Source organism: Panthera tigris, chromosome D1 (genome assembly GCF_018350195.1).
Source record: "Panthera tigris isolate Pti1 chromosome D1, P.tigris_Pti1_mat1.1, whole genome shotgun sequence".
Classification (NCBI taxonomy): Eukaryota; Metazoa; Chordata; class Mammalia; order Carnivora; family Felidae; genus Panthera; species Panthera tigris.
The window spans coordinates 69,080,978-69,098,924 of NC_056669.1; the positions used below are offsets into that span (position 1 = coordinate 69,080,978).

At 47.8% G+C, this 17,947-nt stretch overlaps 1 protein-coding gene across 15 annotated transcripts in view; it reads left to right on the forward strand.

Annotated features, from left to right (window-relative positions):
• Nucleotides 1-412: 412 nt before the first annotated feature.
• ARNTL (aryl hydrocarbon receptor nuclear translocator like) overlaps nucleotides 413-17,947 on the forward strand; it is a 99,407-nt gene continuing 81,872 nt past the window's right edge. For all 15 annotated transcript variants that reach the window (XM_042959321.1, XM_042959323.1, XM_042959324.1 and 12 more), the window contains exon 1: nucleotides 413-517. The gene's annotated coding sequence lies outside the window, so the exon portion shown is untranslated. The remainder of the gene's footprint in view (nucleotides 518-17,947) is intronic.

Here is a 17,947-nt window from a genome sequence, read left to right on the forward strand (position 1 = left end):
AGGGAAGGGAAAGGGCAGGGGCGAGGAAATCCAGGGAAAGCGCGCGGATTGGTCTGCTCCTCGGGGCGTGTGCTTCTGTGCGCCAAGCGATTGGTGGCGGGAAAGTAGCAGGTAAACCAGCCCCCACCGCCCCGCCATTGGTCAGAGGCCTCTCTAGCCGCCACACAACTGGCCAGCGGGCCGCCGAGCGGCGCGCGGATTGGTCGGGCGCGACCGCCGAGACCGGCTCCCTTCGGGCGCTCGGATTGGCTGGCGGAAAGAGGCAGGTATCCGGGCTCCGCGGCTCCTCCATTGGTGGGCGGGGAAGGGGGGTTGGGCACAGCGATTGGTGGGCGGGGGGCCGGGCCTGGGCCGGCGGGGAGCGGATTGGTCGGAAAGTAGGTTAGTGGTGCGACATTTAGGGAAGGCAGAAAGTAGGTCAGGGACGGAGGTGCCTGTTTACCCGCGCCGGACTCACCGCCGCCGCCGCCGCGGGATCCGAGTGGGGGCGCGGACGCGGGCGCTCCCGCGAGCCACGGTGAGTGTCGGGCCGGCCGCGGCCGGCGGCGCGGCCCCGAGCACCCCGTCGGGGGCCGTTAGCACCCTGGCAGGCGCGGCGCCCCCGCCGCCGCCCCGGGCGCAGCCCGGCCGCCGGGGAACCCTGCCCGACGTGCCCGCTGCCGGCCTTAAAGGGCCCGTGCCCGCTCCCTGCCCCCACCCCAGCCGCGGGGAGGCTGCGCCCCTTAAAGGCGCCGCGCCCGGCCGCCCCCATCCTCTCTCGCGGGGGCTGGCACTGCAGGGTTGGGCGGGCAGAGGTGCCGCAGGCGTCCTTAAAGGGACCGGGAAAGTGTCCGCGGGAGTACCTACCTCCTCTCAGGGGGCATCGCTACCTGAGGGGTGGGGAGAGGAGGGAGGAAGCAGCCAGCTGCCTCTTAAAGGGACAGCTCCGCCCTTTGGGAGCAATGATCCGGCTCTGGGCGAGTCCTAGAATGTATCCCTGGGAGCTGGGGGGGAGGGGTGGGAGCCCTCGAGAGGACCATTCTTGACGGCTGCACCCCAAGGGCGTTGGGCAAGCAGTGCCTCTTCTGCCCTTCCTCCCCATCTCCTCCACTTCCCTTTCGGGAGCCAGCGGGGCTGGGAGGGGGTGGGGAGGGCGTCTCCGTCGGGCTTGGGGAGTCCGAGCCTGCTCGCCCCTTCGGCCCAGTCGCGGGGCCTGGCGCTGCACCCGGGAATCCGGGTTCCAAGATGGGGCAGACCCCAGCTTGCGAACTTTCGTCCGGCCTGCGCCGTCTGGGTCCTCGGCGGCCCTGGGAGGATCCCCCGTGGTCTCTGAGCAGGTGCCCGACGGCACGGGGACGTCCCGCGGCGTCCAGGTGTGGGCCCGCCACCCGCCCTGGAAGCCCGGGAGCCCCGCGGAGAGCGCTGCGAGGCTGGCTCTTGCACCGAGTTTGACAGATGTCAGGGAAGAAAGGTTCCCATTCGCGATTGCCGAGCGTTGACAGCCACGAGAGCTCTCGTTGGCTCTGAGGTAGAAGTGGAAGAGTAGAAATTAATGCCGACCTTGTCGGGCTTCAGTCGGTGACCCCGAGGGGTCACAAAAGCCTGCTCCGGACGGCAGGCGGGTGTCGGAGGGCAGGCGCAGGGGAAGGAAGGGTTGTCCTGAACATCGGCGTCGGTTGTCCCTGGCAGTGCTGGCCGATGCGGGAGCAGGCTGACACCCCTCACCCCACATTCCCTAGCCCCCTTTCCCTCCTCCGCTTCGGCCCCTTGGCCCCTTCCCGGTCCAAAGCGTTGTTTGGGCACTTTGGCGCTTGCTAGTCTCTTCTCCCTGCTTACGAAGCTACTCCTCAGCATGCAATTATTAGCCAAGTTTTCTCACCCAGCTTCCAGAAATAAGATTCGGTATTTGTGCAGAAGCATTTCCTGGCTGTACCTGTATTTCCAGGATCTCCGTTAAAAAAAAAAAAAAAAATCCACAAAAGCTGCCCATTAGATGCATCTCATTTCACACAAGGCTTGCTTGTCCTTCTGACATCTGCTGCTGTTCTCCCCTTCATCTATTTTTATATGACAACTATTATTTTAATTCTTCTGGTCCCATTGATATCAGGATCTGTCAATTTGGGTTGGTGGAGTTTTTAATTAATGTACTGGTTGAATCATGAGCTTAAAATAATCATTGCTGCTCTTGAGCAGTTTTGAATAATCTCATGCTCTTCGAGCTTGCAAGTAAAAAAAAAAAAATCACTGCTGTCAAATTAAATTTCCATATCAATGAAACTCCAAAATATTTTTTAAAACACAAAATTGAATCTTTCGGTCCATGATCTGTTACTGAGTTCACTTGAAAACAGTTCGTTGAATGCTGTTTAGAAAAGGCTTTGAAATTGCCTGTGTCATCTGAACCCGGATCTGTGGAGGTATTTTGGTTTCGATGGTTGTTGTAGCCAGTGAATAATAATAATAATAATAATTATTATTATTATTTAAAACTGTAGTTAAATTTGTGCCTTATTTTAACTCCTACAGTTTAAAAAGAGGGCGAGAGAAAGGAACAGGTGGGGTAAAAAGCACTAGCTGAGAGTTAGAACATGCTGGTCCTTGCCCAGACTTGGGTTTTCATGGCTGTGCCGCTTCAGGCAAGTCATTGAACCTCTCTGGGTTCTGTTTGTCTCAGATGGAAAGTCAGGCTGTTGAAGTACGTGATCTCAAAGGTTCCTTCTGCGCTACAGTTCTCTGCATCTAAAGTTTTAATACATTTGAGTTCAGGTTGGTATTTACCTGCTCAAGCCTCCAGAACATCTGAGCTGAAGTCCTATTTTCATAGGAAACTTCAACAGAACAACAGATGGGGTTTGAACGAATCCATTTAGAATGATTTATAAAATGATGATTACTCAGGAGTTTGTCTGCCTCTCGCAGAAGAGGTTCTGCATGCCACAGAGAAGAAAAGGAAGTGGTCGTGTTTTCAGATTTAGCCCTCAATACCGACAATCTCTGTGCAATTTATATACTAAACAATGAACAAGCACTGTAGAAAGACTTGGCTGTGTTAACAAAACTGCCTGAGAATCTGTGAAAACTAAATATTTAATATGTCTCTTTGGTGGAAGAGTTGCCTTCCTTCCATGAGATTTCTTCTGTTTGTGATTGCAACATCAGCTCTGAGGGTGGTAGGAGAAAGTCAGTATTAAGGAAACAGTTTCTGCCCCTTACGATGTTATAGTTATGGAGTGATTTTAGTCAGCATCATGGTAGATACTTGCAGGGAGGTAAAAAAAAAAATCCTTTCTAGACCTTGAGGGTGGTGAGGAGTCCAGAAACACCCACATGCTGCCCTTCTCGGGTCTTTTCTCTCCTCGTTGCTACTTTGTCCCAACACCCAGACTTAACCCCAAACACCCACCCTTGCTTTTCCCTTCTTTCTCTCTGGAAACAAGACCTGCTCTGACTTGAGCCCCCTCAGCATCTCTTCCTTCCTGTTCAAAGCATCCTGTCTCTTTCCTCCGTGGCTTCTCTTCTCTTTCCAGATCAGAAAAAGTAAGTGGATCTCCCCTCTTTCTTTTTCTCAGACCTTCATTTTGGGTGGGAGCCTTGACTCTGGCGGCAGGACCTGGGACTGGGGTTTGGATCAGACGAGTGCTTGACCCCTCTGACCACAGGCTCCTCCTCTGCGGTGTAGTGACAGTGCCAGCTTCATGGAGTCCGTGTGAGGATCAAGGGAGATGATGCGTGTAAAATGCCTGGCACACAGGAAGCCCTCCCTCAGTGCCTGCTGCCACTCCCTCCCACCGCTGCCAGGGTCCTGCCCGCTGAATAGCTTTTCATGCTGTTTGTCCTCAGCCTCCTCATCAACCCCAGAAAAGCCTTCCTCTCAGTTTAGGAGAGGAAGGATAGAAGGAGAAGAAACAGCCCTTCTGCGGGCCTGCTGTGCAGCAGGCGGCTTTCACTGGTCTGTACATGGTACCCCTGAACCTGTGTGTCTATCTCTCCCCTCCCTGCCCAGCAACCTCTCACAGGGGCTGTGCACATTCACCTCATTCTCTCTCATCTGCTCTGCCCTTAGCTCCCACCCTCTGGCTCCTTTCAGCCTTCTCTATAGTTCTTCTCAAAGATCTCCAAAGTCTTTAAGTCTTGAATTCCAGGGACCCGTTCTTAGTGCAGAATGGTCGTTCTGGGCCCCTTTGCAGCTGTAACCCTGTCTTTTCCTCCCTTCTTGAAATCCCCTCCTTCTTCTGCCTTGCCATGATGCTTTCTTGGTTCTCTTGCTGCATACCCTAAAGGTACGTTTTTGTCTTGGCTCTGCGCTTCACACTGTTCCACTCACCAGGGTCCCACTTGCAGTCCTGATCTGTCTCTTCTGCTTCGGCGGCTAGCAAGTTCACTGTACACATTAACAGTAGCCTGGAGCCGGCATCTGTGACCTTGGAGTTAGAGGTTGCAAACTGCTTGCAAGCACTGTCTCCTTTCATCCTCCTGACACACTGTTGCCTATACCCCTTCACAGCCAAGCTGTCCTGAGGGGCAGTTTGTTTGAGCGGTTAAAGGTGCAGACTTTGGAGTGTCATATCCTAACTGTTCCTTACCAGCTTTATGATCTGGTCAAGTTGCTGTGCTCACTGTGTCTTGATGTCCTCAGTGATAAGACCAGGATCTCCAGAGTCCTTACCTCAAGGAGTTGTGGTGTACATTGAATGAGTTAAAACTATGAAAAATACGTGAAGCTATTCATGGCGCATAGTAAGCATTCAGTGAATGTTAGCTCTTGGTGCTTCTGGTCCCTCTCGCCTTTCCATATCCAGCCTGCCTGTCTGTGTGCACAGGACTGTCTGGTCAAACTGAAGGGCTGTCCTTTCCCTGGACCGGCCCTTGGCTCTTCCCGTGCTCCAACTGATGTCCAAATCTTACTCTTCTCTAAGACCTGGCTCAATTGCTTGGTCCTGTAGGAGCTATGGAGCTATTCATTTTGTTTTTCTTCCTCCCCACACCTGGTAGCAGTACCCTCCAGCTCTTGATCTAGCTCAGATTCTTAGGTACTGCCGCATCTGTGTTGTGTTGGGCCGTCTCTGGGAATATGTGTCTTGCTTGCTCAGGCTAAGCAGTTTGGGGGAGTTCATCTTGGTTTCCCAAAATCACAGGCACAGGGAGCCTTCAGGATGTGTTTGCCCGATCTCAATTGATGATCTTGAGGAGGAGGAAAGGGGATGGGATGCACCAGGGGCACCAGTGGTCATGGCCATGAGTAGGCGGGTTTACAGGGAAGGGGGGTTTGAGGTGGGGACTTTCGTGGTAGGGAAGATAAGATTGGATACGCTTTAGTCATCTTTGCTTTAGGGGAACGTTGAGTGCTGGCATATGATGAGAAATGATTTTTACATTAGCACATGCTGTCCTTTTAAATAGTATAAACTCATGTTCATCCAGTCTGGTTAAAGAAGGGGGAATGGAGGTCTTGATTTCATATTCTGGTTAATACTCTACCCATTGGATTTTGTACGTATACTGAGTAAAACATTTACATGTATTTATGCCTTCAACTACCATTTGAAATGTGTGGCCTGGGCAAATTAGTTAGCTTCTTTGAGGCTGACTTACCTCATTTGCAAAACAGAAATAGTAATAATGATGGTAATAGCGGCTAGCATTTATTGAACACTATGTGCCAGCAAAGATGTTAGTCACCTTATGTTTATGAACTTGTTTAATCTTCCTTACAACCCCATGAGGTAGGTCCAGTGATTATCCTTATTTTACAAGTGCAGTGGTTTTGGAAACTGCCCAGGGTCACTCGGCTGGTATGGGGCAGGACAGGACTCGTGCCCAGAGGACTCCGGAGTTGGCCCTCAAGCCCCTGGAGTCGGGGCCTGCAGGGGGGAGCCCCCACATTGAATCCTGTGTACGCAGTGCCCCGCACCGTGCCAGCAGGCCAGGAGGCCCGTAGTGGTTGGCAACCCGTGTTACAGCCGACAGATGTGGTTGTGCACCTGCTCTCCAGCAGGACTGAAGTCCTCTGCGGGGGACGCCACGCACGGTTGGGTCTCACCCTGGCAGCAGTTACAAGGGCTTGTGAGCATTCTCTTCACATCCTGTTGTGCATTTCTGTCTCTTGCTTCCTCGTGCCTTTCTGCGGCACTGCTCTGACATGGGCCCCGTGTGGCTCAGCCAGCCCCTCCGGGATGGTTCCAGGTGTGAGATGGACCTCTGAACAGAGCCCAGTACCCCTGCCTCCCCCGGTAGCCATCTGCAGAGGAAATGCAAAGGAGCCCTTTTCAAGAGTCTCTCACCTTCTTCCTCCTCTCCCCAGCTTCTTAACCCAAAGACAGGCACCCACAGCCTTGGTGTATATATATATTTTTAATGTCAGTTGTTTCCCGAATACATTTAGATAGTAAGGGAAACATTGTCTTATGTCAAGAACCTGTTACATAAAAATGTGTTATATAATGTTCAAATATATATACTGCACAGTGGAATTAGATACCACTTTTTTCCCCAAAGAATAAAAAGATAATAAACACAGGCTTTACTGAATGTCATTAATCTTGGAGCTGGAAGGCCTGGAAAGACATGCTCTGCCCTCAGAGCTATTGTTTTGAACCTCCGTTATCCTCCTCGAGTGCTCCAAGTGTAGGATGTATGGGAAGTTGACCTGAATCTGCCATGGAATGCTACCGTGAAATACTCTGGCAATCGTCTTTTCCAGGGGGACAGAATTCCTTGACATCTTGCTCACTTGTGTTTTTCTTACATCTAAGCAGAGGGAAGAAGCTCTTTTTGCCCCTGACGCTCGGACCACCGAGGCCATCTTCTAACCGGTTTCCTGTTCTAGCCTCTACTTCCTTCAATTCTTCCCACACAGTGTGGTCATCTTTGCCTTCCAAAACAGCCCTGTTTGCAGTGGCACGTGGTTGACACCCGCGTGTCCAGGGCTCCAGGCTCCCCAAGGTCCGGCCCTGGTCCCCCTCACCAGCCCAGCTCCTCCACCCCAAGCCCCATTCCCGGAATGGGCCGGGTGCCCGAGGTTCAGTTCTGCTTGTCTCTGCCCTACCTGGGCTACTCCATGCCATACTCTTCCCTGCTGTCTGTCTTGCTCATGTCTCCCCCTTGACCTCGGTGGCCTGACCTCTTAGCCTGCCTTGAATCTCACTTCTTTGTGAAGCCTCCTCTGGTGACATTTGCCCCCTTTACACACACACACACACACACACACACACACACACACACACACGCTCTCTCTTTTTTACTTTTGATTGCCAGCCATTCATTCAGAAGCAGTGGTACTTCATAATTAGCAAATTATCACATTGTATTTAATCAGGATGGCCAGTTCTCTCATTTTTTAATTGTTCCATGAATAAATATCTTGTCCTTACTTCCCATTCTCCAACTGTACTCATTTACTCCTTCAGTGTCGTGTGTTGGAGGCCTACCGTGTGCACAGCAGTGTTACAGGCACCGGGGATACAGCAGTGAACAAAACAGAGTCCCAGCAAGAGACAGATAAACAATTGAAGACGTTAGCTCCTGGTCGTGATAGATGCGAGGAAAGCAATCACATAGAGTAAAACAATAGCGATGATGGGAAGGAGGTTGCTTTAGCCAGGTCCTCTGGGGTGGCCTTTCTGAAGAGGTGACATTTGAGCTTGGTTGCAGGAAGCTCTGGGGAAAGGTGTCCCAGGATGCGGAAACAAGGCCCTGAGGTTGGAAGTATCTTGTTTTTGAGGAAAGTAAAGGCCATTGTAACCGGATTATGAGATACACTTGTGTACAGATGTTTTATCCTCCTTGTAACCTTCACCCAGTGCCAGAAAGTCCCTGTAAATACTTGCATACAGAATTGGAGCATTTGTAAATTGTATAAATAGCAGTTGACTCTACTCTGCACAGGAGGCTTTTAATAAAACTTTATATGGCACACAAGCAAGTTCACAGCTTGAAGGGTTTTCTCATCAATGTACACCTAGCATGTATCACCAACTATGGAAGTTTTAATTGTGTTTAGTGCAGAACTTCAGACCTCAGAATTCTGTTTTACATGCACAGCTATCTTAAAACCAGCTCTGTTCCACAAGTTCATTTGTAAGGCAGTTGAAACATGGGATAAGTTTTTCTGTAGAGAAAAAGATGAACTAAATGGTGGTTTCGTTCCCTGGCGAGCCCACAAAAGTCATTTCACGCTGACTGTAGCTGAAACCATACTGTTTAGTGCTGAAGTATCATCAGCATTAATGGAGCCTTCTGCAGCCAGACCCCCGCATCTAGATGGTGTTATAGGTCAGTTACTATGAGCCTTAATGGGACTCATTTACCTCGGTCACACCTCCTATTTTTCCTGTCTGCCAAAAAGTTTTATAAAAGGAATTCTTGCCTCTGTGCCTTTAAGATTTAGCTCCTTGTGTTATAAAGGAGACAGTGGTGGGCAGAGTAGGGAATGCCCTGCACTGGGGGGACTGGGAGAGCCCGGGGCCCAGTCTTAGCCCAGTCCCTGACTTGCTGAGTAACTTTGAGCGAACCGCCCTCGCTGAACTTTGATGTCTCAGGTCCTTCTTGGATATAAAACCCTGTTTTCTCACCACAGTGGGAAAACATACATGTATTTCATCGTTCAAACCTACCTCAAATGACTACCTCTAGTTTCTTCTTGAAGTAGATGTACTCAAATGACATGAGGGGCTCAAGGAGTTCTGTGTATGGTGCTCCGCAGTTAGACGTTCCGTCTGAACCTTGACTTTGATCTGCTGTCTTTCTTAATGAGTGGAAAGAAATTTTGTCCTAGAACTTTTGGTCCAGATAAGATTTCTGTGTTCTTGGCCAACTTATCTTCCATATAATTATGTAAACTGGTTTTTCTTTTTAACTCTTAGGGATAAAAATGGTGACTATGGTTTGTTTCTTATGAATTATACTTATAAGTGCCCTTAGGGAATGGAACGAATTTGCAGGAGAGAGCAGAGCTGAAAGAGTGTGGGATCAAAAACAATTTTAAATGTTAAATGCAAAGCTATTTTCAGTATCCTGCTGGAGGAAAAAAAAAAATTTTTTTTTAAGGCTTTAGACGATGGAAGAGGTTTCTGCTCCAAAGGAGAAAAGAGCCTCAGGGTTTTGCAGTAGAGAAACCTACCTGATCCTTTAACTGACGACCACCCCTCCCTTCCTCCTTTCCCCCTCTCTGAGTTTCTTTTTGGCATCATGAACCACATTTGCCATTTGAGAAGTTTGCTGTGTAAACGACTAGCTTTGCTAGTTGCAGAGCTCAATTGGGACATAGGGTGTTAGGGAGTTAGCATTCAGATGGCTTAGGGTGCAGAGTGCTTTGTCGCAGAGTTCCCCACTGGATTCAAGTGAGGGAAGCCTCATCAGGACAGAAACAGCACTTCTAGCAAGGCCTCTGTTTGATCAGCTGTGAATGATGCTTGATTGTTTTTTCTCTTTTCCTTACTTGATGGCACAGCAAGGAGTTGGGGCAAGAAGTTGTTGCTGGATTTCACTTTGGAGTTGGAAGGTGGCATTATACCTTGTGTTCCTCCTCAGATGCTAGAATATGAGTAGGAATTTTTGTCTGTTTTGTTCTCTGCTGTAACCCCAGCAGCTAAGACAGTGTCTGCACAGAGTAGTCACTCAATAAATACTTACTGAATGAATGAATTCAGCCTGAGAAAACCTCAACTTTCTTTTCCTCTCTAACTGTGTAGGCTCATGAGCTTGGTCTCGCAAGGTACTTTGGAATGTAGATTACCATTTCCTTTTGACATCTTTGTTTTTCTTGTTATTCAGGTTGGCCAGATATCAGTATCTTTTATTGATGATCAGGACTTAACTGGCCATGGTTGTCCCTGCCTGGCTGATGTTCATCTTTGTGTTATCTTTAATTGGCCTCAAAGTACAACAAATCAATAGCCGAACCATATCAACTAAAAGAAAATGTACTGTGTATTTCTTTGGGCATAGTACTACACGTTTATTTATTCAGTCAACATATGTCTGAAGGGCCATTATACCCGGCACCCAGGCTACACCTAGAGGAAGAGCAGAAAGAGTTGTTGTAGGGATACCTGGGTGGCTCAGTTGGTAGAGCAGGCAACTCTTGATCTCGGGGTTGTAGGTTGGAGCCCCATGTTGGGTATAGAGATTACTTAAAAAATAAAATCTTAAAAAAAAAAAAACAAAAGAAAAGAGAAGAAAGTTGTTGTACCCAAGGAGCCTTCAGTTTAATCTGTTGGTAAAAAATAATCCAAGGCCATGTATAATGCCAATAAAGTGGTCTAGACTACCAATAAGTACTACAGGAATTCAGAGACCAGAGGGATTTTTGTGAGTTGTTATGGTAGGGAGGAGGCCTCTTAGAAATGAGCAGGTTTAATCCAGACCTTTAAGGATGGGTAGAATTTAGATTCACAGACCAGGGAGTGGATGGAGTGGGGGGACATAGCACCATTAAAAGCGCAGAGGTAGGAATGACCAACCTGCATAGAGACTTGCCTAGAATGGAGAGTTCTCAAATAGTGGTGGGAATTTAAGTTTGGAAAATTAGTCAGTGCCTAAACATGATGCATGCCATTTCAGATGATACCAATTGGTGATATATACAGAGTTCTTATGATGTCCTTAGCACCTCACATGTATTATCGGATTTAATGCCCACAAAACCCCACGTAGTGGAACTATCGTTAGCATCACTGTAGAGAGGACGAACTTGAAGCACAGAGTGATCCAGAGACCTCCCTAAGGTAGAGGGTCCAAGCTTAAAAACCAAGTCATAGAAGCTCTTGACCATTGGACTCTGCTGTCTCCCAGTGTCCTCCACCTGCAGGATTTGGATTTAGTTGGGGTGTTAGAGTCATGAGCTGAAAGTGAACAAGGCTCTATTTAGCCCACTCCTTCATATTGTAGATGAAGAAACTGCAGGTTAAGTGACAAGTTAAAGTTTACCTGGTGAGGTAGAGACTGCTAAGCAGTGGAAGGAGAATCACTGAAGTTGTTTCCACTGTGATTATGATTACCATTTCAGTGATGTGAAATAATTATCCCTAGAGCATTAGTCCAGTGTGAGCGTTTCTGTTGGACTGAAGAAAACAAAGAAGGACTAGCTGCAGCAGAGACCTGATAGGAGGCTGCTAGCTGAATCCAGACAGGAGTTGGAGGGAGCCAGAGCTGGGAATTGTCAATTATGTTAATCGGCATGGCTGTTTTCTGTCACCCTTTAGATCTTTAGAGTGCAGGCAACATCTGCCTGTGAGTGCCTTTCAAGTATGTGAATCTGCACTGTACTGTGACCGAAATGCCTTGCTTAATGAATTCTCCAGAAGCAAAGCACCATTATGGAAGTTGAATGTTTAAAAAACAAATACCCACATTTTCTGGAAAGAGCACCAGATTAGGAACAAGATAACTTGCATTCTAGGCTGCTTCTGCTACTTAAGCACCAGATAGCCTAAGTCAAATTACCTAAATGTCTCAAACTGTGGCTGATTCCTTATCAGTGGCACAGGTGTAACACTTCTCATCCAGCCCCTTACAGCGTGGTTCTGATGCTGGAGTGAGATAAGGAAAGAATAAGGGGTTTGAAAGCTGCAACGTTGCTCCCTGGTTGAAGGGGGGCAGCCATCGTAGTTTTAATAGTGAAGGTGTACTGGCCTTGCAGGGATAGTCTGGAGGAGCTGAAGGAAGTTTCCGCCCCCAGGGCTTGTTTGGGGATGAGGCGCTGTCCACCAGATGGGTGCTGACGGGCCTCACTTTGCTGGGTATGACCATATTTTAAAGGTGACAATGTATTTCACCCTAGAAATGGGGAGCCACAGCCTGGGCATGACTGGAAGGTTAGGCACAGATATTCACGTTAATCTCTTCTCTGGACACACCTCTCAGGATAATGATGAGCAGGTGTGAGCCAGAAAACAAAGTGCCAGGATCTAGCTAACTGGCCAGTTGGGTATGCTTGGATGTTTCACCTATCCTGGGACATGAGGCAGAAATCCAGAAGAACCTTGATTAGCCTAGGAGCTAATGGGTGAGCCAGCATGCTGTCCAGGTAAAACCTGATTACAAAGCCCGTAGCAAAGTCTTGACTGGAGATGTGCCACATCTTAATTTTTCTTAGTTTTGCATGGATGACGAGGAAGATGATGATGATGATGATGATGATGATGATGATGATGATTCATAGCAATATCTAACCTTTGAGTATTTGCCATATGCCAAGAACTGTGCAAAGTGCTTATATGCCTTTTCCCACTTAATACAGTAGCCCTGTGGGGTGGACACTGGCAATCTCACTTTCAAATTAGGGAGACCGAGACCCAGAGATGCTTCAGATAACACACAGTGGGTGGGAAAGCCATGATTCAGACCCAGGACAGTCTCCGGAGCCTGTAATCTCAACTGTTACCTTCTTTCTTCCTTTTCCTGGCACCCCACATGCTTCCTGCCCCTGGTTTTGAGGTTTCTGACAGCACGGTGGATCTCCGGAAGGCATTTTTGGTTGATAAATGACATGTCACCCAGTGGCCTCAGCTCACTGTGGCTTGCTCTTCTTGGTAGCCCGTGGCTGACATCGAGCAGCTCTCACTGGCTGCTTAAAGCTCATGAGCAAAATGATGCCAACACTGAATGTAGCAGATTGACTAACTCTTGCTGGCTAATGCATGTGGGAATTTTAAGGAAAGAAAAATAAGACAGTGAAAGGGATTGCTCTGGGTCAGTTTTTCAAAAAGTGTAGCTTATACTCCCCTCAGTGTTCATTACCATGCTTGTCAAAATCTCCCCACAAGAGCCTTTGCAAATGTCAAGATCCTGATGATACTATTTACCTCCATGTGTGATTTACAAAGTAACTTTTGCATGCATTGTCTTGTTTAGTCTTCACCACAGCGCCATGAGGAGAGGTGTTTAGAAAGACTTGTTTTGCTGGCTGTGAAATACTTGGGGAGTTTAAGCGACTGCCTGGGGTCCCAAAGCTAAGTCAGTAGCACTGCCAGGACTTACACACTGCTTTTCTGACTTTAACTCTTACTCTGTTCCCCAGTTTCTTTTCACTTTGTCTGTTGAAAATGTTAAGTGATCTGATTTACTGTATTGAGAAGTCAGCAGGGATTATTAAGGTGAAGTATTTTGTGCTACACACTGTTAGAGAATCAGAATAAATAAAAAGTCATGTATGGTTGTTGTGTTGGGCAATTGGTTTGCACCTACTTTGTATGGCATAGGACACACATATAGCTTTGCAGTATATTGTTGGACCAACAGCCCTCTTAGCTTTAAAAGTCCAAAGGCTTTGGGGCACCTGGGTGGCTCAGTCCGTTAAGCGTCCAACTTCAGCTCAGATCGTGATCTCACGGTTCATGAGTTCGAGCCCCATGTCTGGCTCTGGGCTCAGAGTCTGGAGCCTGCTTCGGATTCTGTGTCTCCCTCTCTCTCTGCCCTTCCCCCACTTGTGCTCTGTCTCCTCTCTCTCGCTCTCAAAAATAAACATTAAAACAAATTTTTAAAAAAAGTCCAAAGGCTTTAATAGATGATAAAACATGGAATTTATGTAATGTCCTTTAAAAGTTGACCATCAAGTTCTTGGTTAGGAACACAAGCTCCTGTTATCACATTGTTTCCATGGAGAAATTAGCCTTGGCTCACATCATTTCAGCTCTTGGTGCCTTTTCCAGGAATGGAGTGAACTGCTTTAGGAGAGAGAGTTGGTCATTCTTGTCACCTAGAGCTCTCTCCCCTCCTATAAGTGCAGGGGGCTGATTTACTTCTCTGGGCCCTCTCAATTTTTCCTGTGATCTGAACATAAATCATCTGTGAGGTACTGCTAATTTCATTTTTTAGAAGCTTTCCATGAAACAAACCTGAATGGAACGTTTTCCTATATAGGTTTGAACCTCCCCTTTAAAGTATTTAATTGGTGGGGCACCTGGGTGGCTCAGTTGGTTGAGCGTCTGACTTGGTTCAGTTCATGATCTCATGGTTCTCTGAGATCTATGAACCATGATCTCATGGTTCATAGGTTCAAGCCCTGCGTCAGGCTCTGTGCTGACAATTTGGAGCCTGAAGCCTGCTTCGGATTCTGTGTCTCCACCTCTCTCTGTCCCTCCCCCACAGGGCTCTCAAAAATAAATAAACATTTAAGAAAATTATTTTTTAAAAAAGTATTTATTTGGTGGCAAGGGGCTTTACTAGGAGAATGTAAAACTGGTCTCGCTCAAGCCTTTTCAGTTGGGACACCAAGCAAGTTCCTGTATTAAAGAGATCCATGGACCATGGCTGAAACTAGTCCTTAGCAGCCAGTGGTCCAAGCCTTCTATCTTCAACATGTGGCTTCCACTTGATGGTTGAAGGCAGAAGCTTCCATTTTTACCATCTCCTGAGGGAAAAGCTAAGGGGGGAACACCTGCAGTCATTTTAAGGGCAAGACCTGGTAGTAGCACATTCTTTTATTCTAGGGGCCAGAATTAGTTAGTTAGTTGTACTAACTAGAGGTACGGCTACATCTTACTACGAAGGAGGCTGAGAAGCATCTTGAGGTGGGAGGTCATGAGTCCAGCAAAAACTGTATTTAAAAGTGGAGAGGATATAGAACATGAGGGGAAATTTGCAGCATGCTGCATTGTGGTACCAGTGGGAAGGATTAAATAGAGTTTGAAGCTGGTGCCAGGAGAGCTGGGAAGATGCCTGAGTCCAGGGTCAGGATCTAGGCAGGCACACAGAAATCTTGGCGTATGTAGCCATCTAGAAGTCAGGGCAACTCATTGCTCAGAGATGAGGCTGCCAGGTAGAACCAAGGTTCCAGAGATGCCGAGGTGCTGGAGGGAATATGAATAATCTAGAAGACTTCAGTTGTCAGAGGAAATTCATCAATGTAAGTGGTACAGTAGAAAGAGCACTGAGCTAGGAGTCAGAATACCTGGGTTTGAGTCCATCCACTTCTGCTTCATAACCTGGGGCAGAAGGCTTTGATGAACATTTGCTTTATCATCTACAATGTGGGAATAATGGTGATGGCCTTTCCTGTCTCCCAGGCTTAGGGTGAGTAATGGAAGGGGAAGTGCCCTGCAAACTGAGCTCCATGGAAACTGGCATAGCGTCTGTGTTATTCACCTGTATGTCCCCAGCACCTGGTGCAGTGGTGGGGAAAACTTGCATTGTGTGGAGATCTTGGTCCTGGACAGTGTTCTCTGCTAGGCAGAGTTGTTCTTCTGTTCGTCATTGGCCAAGGTCTTCATTGGCCAAGGTAGAGCCACATACCCCACCAGGGTGTGGGCAGACATCAGGGCAGCTCCCAACCAGGTAGCATAGGACATATAATATGTCTTTGGCAGAGCCACTTGCTTACTCCACTGACGAGGTGACAGAATACAACAAAAGGGGAGCTAGGACTTCCATTTGGATGTTATGGTCCCCGAATATGAAATGATCATTTTTAACTGGTCTGGTCTTCCTGCAGATTAGAAGATGAAACCTTCCCAAAGCTGTTAGAACATGACCTCTTGCTTCAAAATAGTAAGATGTAGTTATAAAATTCCTCTGTTGATTTGGAAAAAAAAAAATATGTGGCTTGTTCAAAACAATAAATGTTTACTGAAAATATGATCTAGATAAGAGAATACAAAAACAAGCTTATGGTTTCTATCCTGTGGACTGTTTCTATCCTGGCCAGAGTGATTTTTTTTTTTCTTTTGCTGGAGAAATGGGGTCTCAGTGGATAATCAAAAAAAAAAAAAATTTTAACTTTGATTCATTTTTTTATTTAATGTGTTTATTCACTAAAGATGATCTTCTTTCCTGGAACACAGTGGAGTATTTTTAACCGGACTTTACTGAAAAAAAAAAAAAAAAAGCAGGAATTGAACTTACATTCACAGTATGCTCTTGACTCTGTTAAAGGCTCAGGCATAGAAGGAGGGAAAAGCACCTAAGTGTTAACAATGGTTCTCATCTCGTAGAATTTGAGGTGATTTCTATTCTCATCTCCTTCCCTGTGGTTTTCTATTTTTCAACAGTGAGCGTGTGTTGCTGTTATAATCATAATCGGCTAGTTAAAAATGAGTCTTATAAATTAATACCCTCCAGCCAAATGAAGAATTTTGATTTTTGGCAACCTGGCCTGGGCTATAGGCTCTCATGTTAACTCAGGCCTATCGAGGTGATTTTCTGACAAGGTAAGGAATTTGTTAGAAAGAGGATGTTTTCCTTTGTGGAAATCAACACAGAAAGCAATCGTTCTGTGACATGTCAGGAAAGATGTCCGGGGGAACTCTGCTCCTGGAATTTGACCAGCCTGTTTTACGGTCACTTAAGGAAATGAACCTTGCAGGTTTCCCATTCACCGTGTGACTGTTCTCCTTTATCTTATACTCCTGTGTTCCTCGGGGACCCCTGGCTCCATCATCCTGGGATCAGGTGACCCTGCCCTTTGTTTTCTCAGACTCTTCCATTACCAATGTCCTCTGTGCATGTTTCCCTCCCTCTGTTTGTGACTGTAGATTTGGTGGTGGCTTCTTCCCACCGCCATGTTTACAGACTGAGGAGAACTAATTGTTGCTCTTTTCTGTCACAGTTGTCCCTTGCCCTTGTCATTGCTCAGGTGAGTGACCTGAGCCGTGCTCTGGGGACAGAATGAAGAGGAGGGGTCAGGGACTGTAGGGAAAGGGTGGGGGTACTGAGCTGACTGCAGGACGTTGGGGAAGTCCCTGGGCCATCCACCTAGCACTTGGCCCGTACCCGGCAGGACGCGCTCTGACACAGCTCCTACAGATGACTGCTTGGTGTTTGAAGCCATGCACTGATCTGTTGAATTCCTGCAATGTGGCAGTCAGTGTTCCAGATGCCGTCAGGGGGCATAGTGATGAGCAAGGCAGACCTGCTGTCTGCTGTCATGGAGCTTTCATTCTCGTGGGAGAGAGAAACGGTTCACAGGGAAATAAACGAAGCTCATTACAGACTGTAAGAGCGGCCCCAGAGATGGTTACATGCACCCTTTTGTAGTGGAGCAGGAGGGCCGGGGTTAGGATGATTCAAAGGCCTGGCTCCTTCTATTTCGCCCCCTGTGCTTTCTAGTGGGGAGGGAGGAGATTCGGGGGGGCGGGGAGGGGTGCGGATATCTCAGTAAAGCTGAGCTGCTTCTCCCATTCAGTCCGCCTGGGCCAGGCCTGGGCGTACAGGCGGAGAGAGCAAAAGCCAAGGCATACCCCGGGGGCACATCCTTCTTTTCTGAAGAGCAAAGAGCCAGTTTGCACAAAGAAGTCCCAGTCAGTGCCCGCTGCAGCTTTTTCCATGGCCAAGCTTGTGTTTTCTCTCTTATTTACAACTTGTAACGAGGCCCAGCCTCTCCGTGTCCTTCTAGCAGGATATTGGACTGATCCTTTCAGGGACAGGGTCTTCTATTTTGTTGTTGCCGTTTTAGTTATAGTAACCCCCTCCCTGACACCCTGTTCTCCAGGTCTGGTCTTGAATGTGTTCAGGGTAGTTTACTGTGCCATTGCCTGTCCTGAAACTCTTGATCACTGACACTTACAGGATCTTTGAGCATCACTGTCGGCTTGGCTTTTGGCTGCCCAGAAAAGCTGGAAGTTGGGGAGATGTGAGCTTCCCTGTCGAGTCTTCTTTTCTATTACACTTCTCTGTCAGATCGAGGGCTCAGCCATTGGTCCTGTTCTTTGTGCCCCATCTTTCTGAAAAACCAGGACAGACAGGACCCTGCCTCCCATGAAGACTCCGCACTCTTCCTTCTACAGCCCTTGTTAATGTCTGTGTTTTCTGACCCTTCTTCTCCCGTCTTCCTGTCCAGAGAACAAGGCCTTTGAACTTGCCTCACACTGGCTTGATGCAGTATGGGAAACCAAGTTACCTGCCTCCTGAAGGAGTCTGGGACTCACTTGGCTTCCAGAGCCCCCCCTCACTTCTCTGCCACCCAGAGGATAAGTCATGCCCACGGTGATCATTTAACTCTCCTATCAGGGCCTACAGGAAGGCCCTTTGT